The following is a 12231-nucleotide window of genomic DNA, read 5'->3' as shown; positions in this document are numbered from 1 at the left end:
TAACCTTTAGAAGTTTAATAGTTGAATACTATGCCCCTTGAACAAATTAAGAGTAGTATATTCCTGCCTAGGACTCATGATCTGTCTAACCATGAGGGCTTGGTCCAGATAACTAGGTCTGAGTTTCAGCTTGTGGAGTTGGGTCTTAAAGCCAACCAGGTAATAGATGGTTACTCTAATGACGTGTGTGTCCCTATGGCACTGGTTGGCATATGTCACCATGGCAGTTGTTGGTGTAGCTCACAGAATTCACACTTGTGCAGGACTGGTGATTCATGTTTCCCTCTGGTAGCATGCATGGCTACCCAGAAGGGATGAAGCTTCCGGAGCAGTACCAGCTTGATTTCTCCATGTTACTCAAGCATGTGGGTAATCAGGTTTTACCATCGAGCTCTAGGGGTTCACTAAGAGGAGGGGCAGTAACCTGTCATGTTTACCTCTCAACACTCTTGGCTTCTGAGAGCCCACATAATAGCTCTAACCACTGAGCAGCTTTACCAGCCCACATCCCAAAGCTCTTCCATTGTCCTGCCCAAAACAATGTGTTAAGACCTGTCACGGCAACACTCCATGAGCTTGGTACCAATTTCCTAGTGTGCTTTCTCTGACCATGCTACACACCATGGGCAAAAGGAAATTGGGGAGGAAAGGATTTACTTCATCTTACAACCCTTCAGGTCACACACCCATCACCAAGGAAAGTCAGGAACCTGGAAACAGGACTGATGCAGAGGCTGTGGAAAAATGCTGCTTTCTGTTGGGCTTGCTCAGCCCAACTTCTCATAGCACCCAGTGACCCTAGCCCAGAAGTAGAAATGCCCACAGTGGTCCAGGCCCTCCCACACTGACCATTAATTAAGAAAATGCTCCACAGACTTGACTACAGGTCAGTCTGATGGAGATCATCCCTCAGTTAACTCCCCCTTTCTATCTGTCTCTCTCTGTCTCTGTCTCTGTCTCTGTCTCTGTCTCTCTCTCTCTCTCTCTCTCTCTCTCTCTCTCACACACACACACACACACACACACACAGGCAAATATATGGCAGAGCAGAGTATATACAGCCATCCTTGGTGACTCTCCTGTCTGCCTTTGCAGTGTTGGGAGGATGATACAGATAACACTGGCTTGTACATAAGTCCTGGGAACTTAGGTTCTTCGACCTGCAGCAAGCTCCTCCTTAAGGTTCCAATAATGGAACCATTATTTCCTCCTCCTCCTCCTCCTCCTCCTCCTCCTCCTCCTCCTCCTCCTCCTCCTCCTCCTCCTCCTCTTCTTCCTCCTCTTCCTCCTCCTCCTTGTCCTCTTCTTCTTTTCTTCCTCTTCCTCTTCCTCCTCTTCTTCTCCTCCTCCTACCTTCTTCTTCCTCCTCTTCTTCCTCTTCTCCTCCTTCTCCCTCTTCTTCCTCCTCTTCTCTTCCTCCTCTTCTTCCTCTTCTTCTCCTTCTCCTCCTCCTCCCTCCTTCTTCTCCCTCTTCTTCCTCCTCCTCTCCTCATCTTCCTCCTTCTCTACCACCACCACCACCACCACCATCATCATCATCAAATTATTGTCTTCCACAAGATCTTCCACTTCCAGAAATGAAAAATCTCTTGGTTTTCTTTGGTTGCTAGTTGCTTAAAAGAGCTCAACATGAAGCATTCTGTGTTCTCACTCCCTCTCAGGTGTTTAAAGATGACTTACAAAAAACCCTGAAGAAAAAAGATGAGCATGCCCACAAATTAACACTTTAAGTTTGGCTTTCAGGGGGTTGTTGGACCTTGCCCCTGCTCCCAAAATGGAGAAGGAAGTTTGCGAGATGAGGTTAAAGTGCTATCCACGTATCAGTGTGGCTTTCCCAGTCTTTGCTCACCACCCTCAACAATTAAAGCAGCATTTATCAAAACTCAGTTGATTTTTTTTAAAAAGTTGAGCGTTTGTATAGCTGTTCTTGAGCCCTTACCCCCCCAAAAAAACAAAAAACCCCACCCTTATGTTTGCAATGAAAATATTTAAAATCAAAAACAAAAATTAACACAAGAAGTCATTTCATGCCATGTGGAAAGAAGAAGGGAAAGTTTTTTAAAAGACAAGGAATGAGTCTGAGGCACTGCTCAGGAAGGCTTCTCCCTTTAGAGGGGCTCCTGGAGCTTTGAGTCTACCCACTTTTCCATGTCCTGTGAAACAAGGTATCCTGACTTGGAGGCAGAGTGGTGAGCACAAGCACTACCTGCGTACCACATCGTACATGAAAACCACGCAATAAAGAGAATTAGGGCTGGGCAGATGGCTCAGTTGGTAAAGTATGTGGGTTCATGTGAAGTATTCTGTAATCCTAGTGCTGGGGAGACAGAGATCCCCAAGGCTTTGGCCAGTGAGAGATTCCATCTTGAAAAGTAAGGCAAGGACATGACTGTTGGCTTGTGGCTCCTACTTGCATGTTCATAGCATGCGCTACAGAGGTGTGTACACACATGTGGACACGGACACACTTGCTACAGGCATGTAGTACAGATGTGTACCCACATGTGGACACGGACACACTTACTACAGGCATGTAGTACAGAGGACTGTACCCACATATGGACACGGACACACTTACTTCAGGCATGTAGTACAGAGGTGTGTATCCATGTGTGGATACAGACACAGAGGTGTATACCCACATGTGGACACAGACACACTACAGGCACATAGTACGGAAGTGTTCACTCACATGTGGACATAGACACACACAGTACTCACATGCGGACATAGACATACTCACAGGCATGAAGTACAGATATGAGCACCCACATGTGGGCACAGACACAACACAGTACTCACATGTGGACACAGACAGACTCACAGGCATGCATACCAATATCTCACCACTGTCAGCAATTAAAACCAATATTTCTCAAATCTAGCTTACTTTTGAGAAAACATAAGGGCTAAAGAGGTGACTTGGTGGTTCAGAGCACATGCCGCTCTAACAGAGGATCAATGTTGGATTCCTAGATTCTATACTGGGTGACGCACAGCTGCCTATAATTACCATTTCAGGGGACCTGAAGCTTTGGTGGTCACCTGCATGCATATTGCACACCACACACATACACACACACACACACACACACACACACACACACACACACACACAATCTTAAAGCATTTGAAAGAATAAGAAACAAGAAATATGAGGGTGAGTTCTCAGAGACAAATCCTTGGATAGTGTAATAAGGGTGTTAAAGTCTAAAGGGGTCAAGAAATCTTAGAATTGGGTGTGGGATTCCCTCTTCTGTAGCACGGATGCTAACAGCTTAGGAAATGCTCAGCAGACAAAGCCCCTCCTGGAAAAACATAAGGATTAGAGTTTAGCCTCCCAGAACCCATGCTAGAGCTGGGCAGACGTGGCAACCACCTATCGTCCCACACTCAAAAGGCATAGACAGAGGATCTCTGAGGCCAGCAGAGTAGTGAGGCTAGCTAGAATCAACAGGCTCTGGGCTTGGCAAGAGAGTACCTCAATAAGGCAAGGATCAATCAAGGAAGACACCTGATGTCACTGTTGGGCCTCTACATACGCATGCATACATACATGTGCATACCTGCCCTCAGACCTGTGCCCTCCCACCCACAGGCAAAACTGTGCAGACATCTACCATGAGGTATATACATGCAACTTCAAAGACAATATTTTGCATACAAAACAAAAGCAATATTGTTTACCCGTGATTCTAATCTACTATCCCTGTGATATTTTGCCCCAATGAGCAGGTTTGTTAGGTGACATGAACCAGATTTGGTGGCTTATTGTCTCAACCACGTGGAAAGTGGAGGCAGGGTGACATGATAGGTGTCTAGTCTGGGCTGCACAGTAAGACCTTCTCTCCATAATTAAAAAAACAACTTTAGTGCCAGATCACTTTATTGTTAACTTGCTCTGCGTTCCCCACTGGCAGAGTTGCCTTTGATTTTACTTTTGGTTCTGCAGAACTTCTTAGGTATTTCAGGAGCACGGCCGAGGTATAACTGAGCGTTCAGTTGCTCCTGTCTCTGGAGGTGAAGTGTGTTTGGATCCTCGCTGCCCTGTATGGCTGCCGAGTGGGACTCTCATCTGGATGGGTGGGGAAGGTGTCCTGCTGGCTACATCCTGCAGCCCAGTGGTTCCTTCTGTCTTAGGCCATTCATCATTCCCAACAAGAGCTGGAAGCCTCTGTGCTCGTAACCAGGGAGACAGAAAATCCAACCTGACATCCATCATCTTCGGAACTGTGGAGACACTGGTGGGTTGGGCACAGGGACCGGATGTAAACCTAGGCCTTCCCTTGATGTTCAAAGAGCTAAATTAGGGTTTTGAAATTCTCTGAAGTTTCACATTGACATCTCGAATGAGTTACTTACAAAAGACACTGCGTGTCTTGTGACCAAGATAAACATTAAAACGAAGATGGCCAAAGCAAGCCAAAGACCCCTTGGCCTCCACCAGCCAGACACGCGCTCAGTTGCTTGAACCTGTTTCAGCTGGTTCTGGGATGCAGCTCATAGGAAAGTTTGGGTTATTAAAGCTCCAGTCAGAAGAAATGGAACCCATTGTCCTGCCCTCCACCCATCCTCAACGCAGGAGGATGGTTGATAAGGCTGAAGATGTTGATGTCAAATTGGGTCCCACCGCCTTGGCATGAAGGGGCTGCCACATGGGGTCATTTCCATGTCTCTTGTGGATGGGTCACTGTGCTTGGGGAACATGAAAGGGAATATTCCTCCTCATGGAACGGCTATAACTCTGAGGCACCGGGTGGAGGCTCACCTGCCTTCGGGGGCTTTTGCTGGTGTTTCCTTGAGGTGAAAATGGCATCTTATGGCATTTTATCTGACTCTGTGACTGGTAGTCTGTAAGCACGTGCTTCTCATTCTGCTTTGAGACCTAGCCATCCCACAGATGGTGCCGTTACTGCTTTTACCAGTCCAAGGATGGGGGGTACCTCGCAGTTCTCATAGACCACGATGACTCTTGGTGTTTGTCCTTTCCATAGGCACCTTGGTTCTCTCCCCGGTGTTGCACACCCTCATGCTTGCTATCTTTCCTTCTTGTTTTCGTCTTGCTGAGAATGGTTGGGAGATTGCTAACCATTGGCCATTTTGCTCCCAGTCTCTTCCATTGTCTGGCTTTGTGGCAGGTCCTGCTATGGACATCCACTACCCAGAAGGGAAACATAGGCTTTGTTTGATGAACTAAAGGCTAAATGTAACTTTTTCCTTCCAGTGTACTGTTCAGGCCCAGTAATGGCTTACCCATCCCTTCCCCAAGTCTTCTTGGGTGTTAACTTGAGTCATGAGTTCTGGGGACTAATAGTTGAGTCATGGGAACTCTGTATAAACCTGACGTATATCTGAACAGCCAGAGATGGAGGGGGGGAAGGGAGGGGAGGGGGAAAGAGAGAGAGGGAGGGGGAGAGAGAGAGAGAGAAGGGGGAGAGAGGGAGGGAGGGAGAGGGAAAAGAAAAAAAGATAGAGTCAGAGACAGACACACACATACACACACAAACACACACACACACACACACACACACAGAGAGAGAGAGAGAGAGAGAGAGAGAGAGAGAGAGAGAGAGAGAGAGAGAACCCTACCCTGAACATTAGTGAAGAGTATTATTTCTGGTGAATCTCATAATTCTTATTTTAAATAACAAGGAAGATTCATAAATCTTTTATTTCCAAATTATGTTGTTTCAATGAGACCATTTTTTAAAAAAAGACTTGTCTTATATGTAGTAATATTTTGCCTGCATATGTGAGTTTGTGTGTGTGTGTTTGTGTTTGTGTGTATGTGTGTGTGTGTTTGTGTTTGTGTGTATGTGTGTGTGTGCACATGTGTGCAGTGCCCACAGAAGCCGAAAGAGTGCCTTGGATCCCTCTAGAACTGGTGTTACAGATGGTTGCGAGCCGCCATGTGGGTGCTGAGAACTGAACCTGGGTCCTCTGGAAGAGTAGCCTCTGCTCTTAAACACTGAGCCATCTCTCCAACCCCAAGAACATCTTAAGAAAAAGCTGAGGGGGAGGACAGACAGAAAGAGAGCACACAGGTTTAGCTTTCAGTGCTTGCCCCAGTGACCTACTTCTGCCGGCTGGGCCCAGCCTCCTGAATTTCCCCCCACCTTTCAAAATGCCTCCACCACTTGGAGTCCACGCCTTCAGCATGTGAGCCTGTGTGGGGAGTGTATCGGGTTTGAGACCTAAGGAAGCTTCATGTCTCCCAGTTTGATTTTCAGCCCTAGGAACTTCTCTCGTGGGTGTTTAGTTCTCTTTCTTATCAATAGCTGACATTTCTGAATATTCATGTTGCTGACGCATGGTGGACAAGAAACAGCTACGTGGTGGGTTTGTTTGTTTGTTTGAGGAAGTAGCTTATTCCTACTGCAGTGTCACAGACATCGCTTTTAACAACGATTTATTTACTTATTATATGTAAGTACACCGTAGCCGTCTTCAGACACACCAGTGTCACAGACATTGTTTGTCAGGTTTGCATCCTCATTGAGTGGCAGCCCCTGTTCTCTGTGGCCTTCAGATGAGTGAACAGAGACCCAAGCTGCGGGTGGATGAACATTGGGCCCCAGGCTCAGCTTGCCTCGTCCAGGCTGCTTGGGCAAATGAAGTTATGCCTCCAGACGGTCAGCCATGTTTGCCTTTGAACATTTCTAGTAGGCTTTTCTGCCCGCAGCCGTTCAAGCTCCAGGTATGACATTGGCAGGGCTAGCAACCCCGTGTGCAGGCCTTGAGACATGCTAGCCTCTGCCACCCACGGGTGCTGGCCAGGCCCAGTTGAGCTGGGCTGGGGGGTCTGCATTTGTCCTTTAGCCCTCCGGCAGCTGTAGTTTCGGAGTCTGGCTTGCATGGTTCTCTGTTTTTCGCTTTGACCAGGCCAGCTGTTACCTCATGAGGCGGGGTAGCAAGACTCCCTCTGGCAAAGCTCCGTCCCCTGGATTTTGTGACATCTTTCTGGATCCATCGTGGCTTCTCAGCTGCGTTATGGATAATTTATACTGTCAGATAAATGCCCTAAGGATCAATGAAATATTAATAATTCTATCATGCTGATTTAGAAATACTCTTTGCATACATTCAACAGAATCCTCTCTGGTCTTTCACTCTGGCCTTATAATCAGGCCCAACACTGTCTCCACCATAAATAAACCAAGCCATTCCTTCAGCCCGGAGTTTTTTGGCACGAACACACAGCATGGTATAGCCCGGTGTAAGACGTCTTAGCCCATGATTTCGAGATTCATGTTCCCTTTGCAGCAGTTGGAAATGAAATGCAGCTCTAACCACAGTCTGTGGAAAATAGTTAATGAGGCAACAATCTGTATTGGCTTTGGGTTGGGAGAAAAAGAAACTTGGAGACAACTTTGTGGACTGAGCGGTTCTCGCAGCCTTGTGAAACAGGATCCAAAGCTACCATCCTCCCTTCGCTGTGGAGCACTGAGACAGAAGGGGAGGAGCCAACACTCACTCAGCTCCACCTGACACTAAAAGTAACTACGGCCAGGAAGGAAACTTTGAAATACGTTCAGGGTTACGAGGTGGTTATCCTTGGTTTTGGGAAACTGGAAAACACACGGAATCTGAAAAGAGGAGTGAAGTTCTCTTAGTTGAACATGATACATGACCACGATTTTCAAGTTGTTTCCCAATTACAAAGAAACAAATATAGAAAGAGTTTGGAAGAAATCAAGAGCCCCTTCTAATTTGCTTTGGAAACCCCAGCACGGGTCTATCACGTGTGACCCCTGTGTTACCTGCCCCTTCCTTCTTCTCCTTTTCTTCTCTCTTACATCTCCTTCTTCAGCAAAGTTGGAATCACATCACACATGTGGGTTTTGCATCCCGATCTTGTCTGTCAACAGCCCCTCTGCAGTTCCCTGTCGTGCACGGGCTTGGTTGTGACATTTGGTGAGCGTGAGGTGAACGTCTGTGCACATGCAGGCCTGGATGCTTTGGATGGAGTTGGCTGGGGACTTCCGGGGGGAAGTGGTAGGGCATGTACTTAAAGATAACATTGCTGATGCTGATGATAAATTCTGGGTTCAGTACAACACCCAAGGCTAATTCGAAAGTGCTTTTGGAAATAGACTCCATTTTCATTTTTCCATGGACCACCAGATATAATATTTACCAATGGGAGATTTTCCTTGGAACGTTGTAAAGGTATAGGTATTCCTGTATATAAAAAAATGATAGACAAAAAGATGTTGAGTTTTAGATTTGTTTGCCAACATATTCTAAGGAAGATTCTTATCTTCCTAGCTTGGTACTGTTCTAATCTTTAAAAAAAAAAAAACAACAACTTTGTAGCACTTACAAATTAAAGGTGCTGCTTTTCCCTCTGGGACTAACGCCATTATTTCATGATAGGCTATGGGAAGGTTTCCTTTGTGTGTGAGTTGTGTGCTCTTGGGTGAGAGGTCAGCTGCAGGTGTCAGTCCTCAGGAGCTGCCCACTTTGCTTTCTGAAAAGTCTCTCTGTGGAATGTGGGGCTCTCAGACTAAGCTAGCCTGGCTGATTACTGAGCCCCCCGCACCCCCCCTCCACCACAGGCTCAGAACCAGTATTAGAAGCTTGTAGAACCTGCTGTCTGTGCCTGGCTTTTACAGGTACAGAGGGTGGGGAGACTGTAGCAGGTCCCCAGCTCACGTAGCAAGCCCTGGGACTAAGCCATCTCTCCAGTTCCCTCTCGCTCACCTTTCTGGGCTGTTTGATGAGCACTGATTCTGTTTTGAGCAGAGAACATTCTAGAGCAATGGCCCTGGAAGCCATTGGTATTAATGCCGGGGGGCTCTCAGAGATGGGAATCTCGAGCACCTTCTCTACAAGCCTGTTTGCCTCAGGCTTCCCCTCCTACATCTTATTGCCAAAATGTCCTACTTCAAACCCCAGTTTTCCTCACAAGAGTGGAATGCCTCTAAGGGAGGGATTTCAAATCCCCTGCACCGCCCCCACCCTTTAAGGATATTTTAAAATAATGTTTTAAGGAATAGAATTTGCCAGTACAGGTAATCTTATTCATATTTGGGGAAAGGAGGTTTAAAGTTTCAAATTTAATTTCAGGTTGTTCTAAGATCTTTGGTGACCTGAGAAAAGCTGTGTTGGTCAAGAGCAAGACAAATGACTCCCAGAGAGAAAGGATGGCGAAACCAAGGACAATCAGAGGTAAACGTTAAAGACGATGAAGACGATGGCGGCACACAAAAGCCGACACCTCCATTGTTGTTTGAACACAGCTCATCACTGGAAGCTCAGTTTAGTCTCCTGAGCGGGTTTTTGTCTGTCAGGAGTTCTGAGAGGCTGGGGGTGTCTGCATGTGGTAGTTAGGGGCAGAGCCTCCAGGAAGGCACAAATCAGATTGCATCATTAGGCTGACACCCCCTTGCCTGAGTCTGAGAGGCTTTATAAGGATGAGTTTAGAGACTGTGCAATGATACATCTCTCACGACAGCGACAGAGAAAAGGACCCAGGGCCCCTTACTCAGATCTATGACAGGTTTAGACTTCCAACATCCACCACTATGGTCTATAAAACAAAACCATTCATTTATAACAGTCTGCTTCGGGTATTTTATTGTAACAATGATGAATTTTATTCTAATAGACCACCCCCAGGTTAAGATTTTCTTAAGCAAAGGGTACACATGTAAATATTTAGTATTTGTGGTTCCAGACCTCCACAGACACTGCTGGCTACTTTCCCCAAACCACATGCTCTGTCCCAGTATGGTTCCTTCCCACACACGGATTTTAGAGTTGTCACTGTTACTCCTGTTCCAAGTCTCTCCTTCATCCACTACCTTAATTCCCTCTGCCCCCGAGGAAGAGCTTGAGGGCCTGGGACTGTGTCCACAAATGCTTTTGTGCCCCTACAAAGGCAGGTATTTCATACAATTCAAGAGCAGTCTCCCTTCCAGACAGCCAAGAATGAGTCTCGGTGGACTAATTGTCTAACAAAATCAGAAATGACAAAGTGACATGAAGACAGCATTTCACAGGCGGGGCACACCCCTGTGTGTGTGTGTGTGTGTGTGTGTGTGTGTGTGTGTGTGTGTGTGTGTGTATTAATTGCATAATGCTTGGGACCTGCTCTGAGCAGTTGCTGTAGGAAGAAATACTGTAATCACAACAGCCATATGACATCTGGCCATGCCCTGCCAGAGGCTTCTGCTGTTCAGGAGCTGTTATTGTTGTGCGGAATGATGCAAGCCACCTAATGCTGCTGTAACAAAATACCGGAGACTGGATGGTTTACACAGCAGAAAGGTATTGTTCTCATAGTTCTCTGGGTTGGAAGTTCAAGATGAAGGTGTGGGGAGACCGGTTCTGGGGGACCATCTGTGCTGGGCCTCCTTTGTTTTGGGGGTGTGTGTGTCTATCTTCAGATCTTTCCTTGATGAAGGTCAAACACTCTCTCTCTCTCTCTCTCTCTCTCTCTCTCTCTCTCTCTCTCTCTGTGTTTACATGTGTGTGTGTGTGTGTGTGTGTGTGTGTGTGTGTGTGTGTGTGTGTGTGTGTATGTGTGGGTGTGTGTGTGCGTATTCTGAGTACTTGGATATATGTAAGTTCTCGTGTGGGGCTTCCACATGTGTGGTGCACATTCATGTGTATGCTCATGCATGTGGAAGCCTGAGGTGGATATCGAGAGTCTTCTTCAATCCATCACCAGCATATTCACTGAGGCGGAGTCTCTCAGGTCAACACAGCATTCCCTCACACAGCTGGTCTAGCTAACCAGCCCACCCTGCATGGAATCATAGTCAGTTTCACCAAGCTTACCTGATATTTATGTGGAATCCAGGGATCTGACTTCTCTTCTGCATACACACGTGTGCAGCAAGCATTTTAACTGTTGGGCCCTCTCCTTAGCCCTGGTGTTCTTTTTATAAGAACACTAAATATACTGGGTGAAGCAATCATTTTAATTTCATCCTCCATATAAAGCCCCGGTCTCCAACCACAGACAGACTCCCGGGAACTGGTAGTTAGGACTCCAACACGTAAACAGGGGACAGGGGAAATGACACAAGACAAATCCCAGCAGTGGGTATGTTTATTCATAGTTACAAAGACATGCCGTTTCCTCCGAAGACGCCCCCGGGTTTTGATGAATGAATAGCACACAGAGATTCTTGTACTTTCTCTGGCTCCTCCTGAGCTGCCATTCGTGCTTTCTATTATGGGGACAAAACAAAAATGCTGAGAAGTGACCTTCAAAGGAGGGAAGAGTCATTTGGCTCACAGATTTAGAGGTTTTAACCCATGTCTCTTGACCCTATTGCTCTCAGCCTGTGGAAGTCTAGTGCATCGTGGTGGGAGCATGTGGTAGAGAAGCTTCTTAGGATATGGTTGCCAGAAAACAAATGAAGAGATGAGGGGGAACTGGGATTTCAATATCTCCTTCAGTAGCATGCTTCCTGACAGTCTCCTTCTAGACCCTTCTAAAGGCTCCCAGTGACCCAAACTTGAGACCCAGCCTTAACTCATGCTTTATCTCATAGGACCTTCTTGTTCCTGGGTAAATACCATTGCTGGCACTAGAGCCAGCAGAGGAGGCATGGAGCAAGGCTGGCCTCACTCTCAGTGGGCTTTCTCTATAGCTGCACAAGCTGTGGTCCCAGGGGTCCCCTGTCTCCCACTGTCTTCCTGGGAGGTTCCAGCCTAGGACCAGTGGGTGCTGATGCTCTTGGCAGGAGTCAGGCATCAGCAGATTTTAGGCAACTGTGTTGTGGTTAGAGACTGACATGCCTGCTACTCCCTGACCCAGAACAAACAGACCCAGGCCAGCTCTGTTAGAGCTTCCTGGTCTTCGTTGCTATGGACTGCTTTGCCTAAACTATCTTCCCTTGATGACTAGTTAGCTTAAAATTGAAAAAAGTGACAAAGGGCCCTTACAAAAAAATAGCAGATTATATGTTATATATCATATATCATATTATATATATATTTTTCTTCAGGTAACAACATTTTGTTCACTCAAAATCATCTACTTGGGAAGTATTTTGCTTTTTATTTCATATGTATTTGTATGGTCTATGCATATGTGTGAGTGTACATTTTTACCTGTGTGCAAGCGTGTGGAAGCTTCAAGTTGACATTGGGAACCTTCCTCAATCCATCTCCATTTAATCTTTTGAGATGGAGTCTCTTAGCTGAGCCCAGAACTTTCTGATATGGCCTGTCTGGCTAGTCAGCTAACGTGTGTGTGTGTGTGTGTGTGTGTGT

At 46.5% G+C, this 12231-nt stretch overlaps 1 protein-coding gene across 5 annotated transcripts in view; it reads left to right on the top strand.

Moving 5' to 3' along the window:
• The window catches only part of Erg (ETS transcription factor ERG), a 222324-nt gene that overhangs the window by 46004 nt on the left and 164089 nt on the right, over positions 1-12231 (top strand). For all 5 annotated transcript variants that reach the window (XM_039087928.1, XM_039087933.1, XM_039087931.1 and 2 more), the window contains exon 2: positions 9070-9171. The gene's annotated coding sequence lies outside the window, so the exon portion shown is untranslated. The remainder of the gene's footprint in view (positions 1-9069; positions 9172-12231) is intronic.

This window comes from Rattus norvegicus, chromosome 11 (genome assembly GCF_036323735.1).
Source record: "Rattus norvegicus strain BN/NHsdMcwi chromosome 11, GRCr8, whole genome shotgun sequence".
Classification (NCBI taxonomy): Eukaryota; Metazoa; Chordata; class Mammalia; order Rodentia; family Muridae; genus Rattus; species Rattus norvegicus.
Note: the sequence above shows the minus strand (reverse complement) of the source record. Positions and strands in the feature narration are given on the sequence as shown.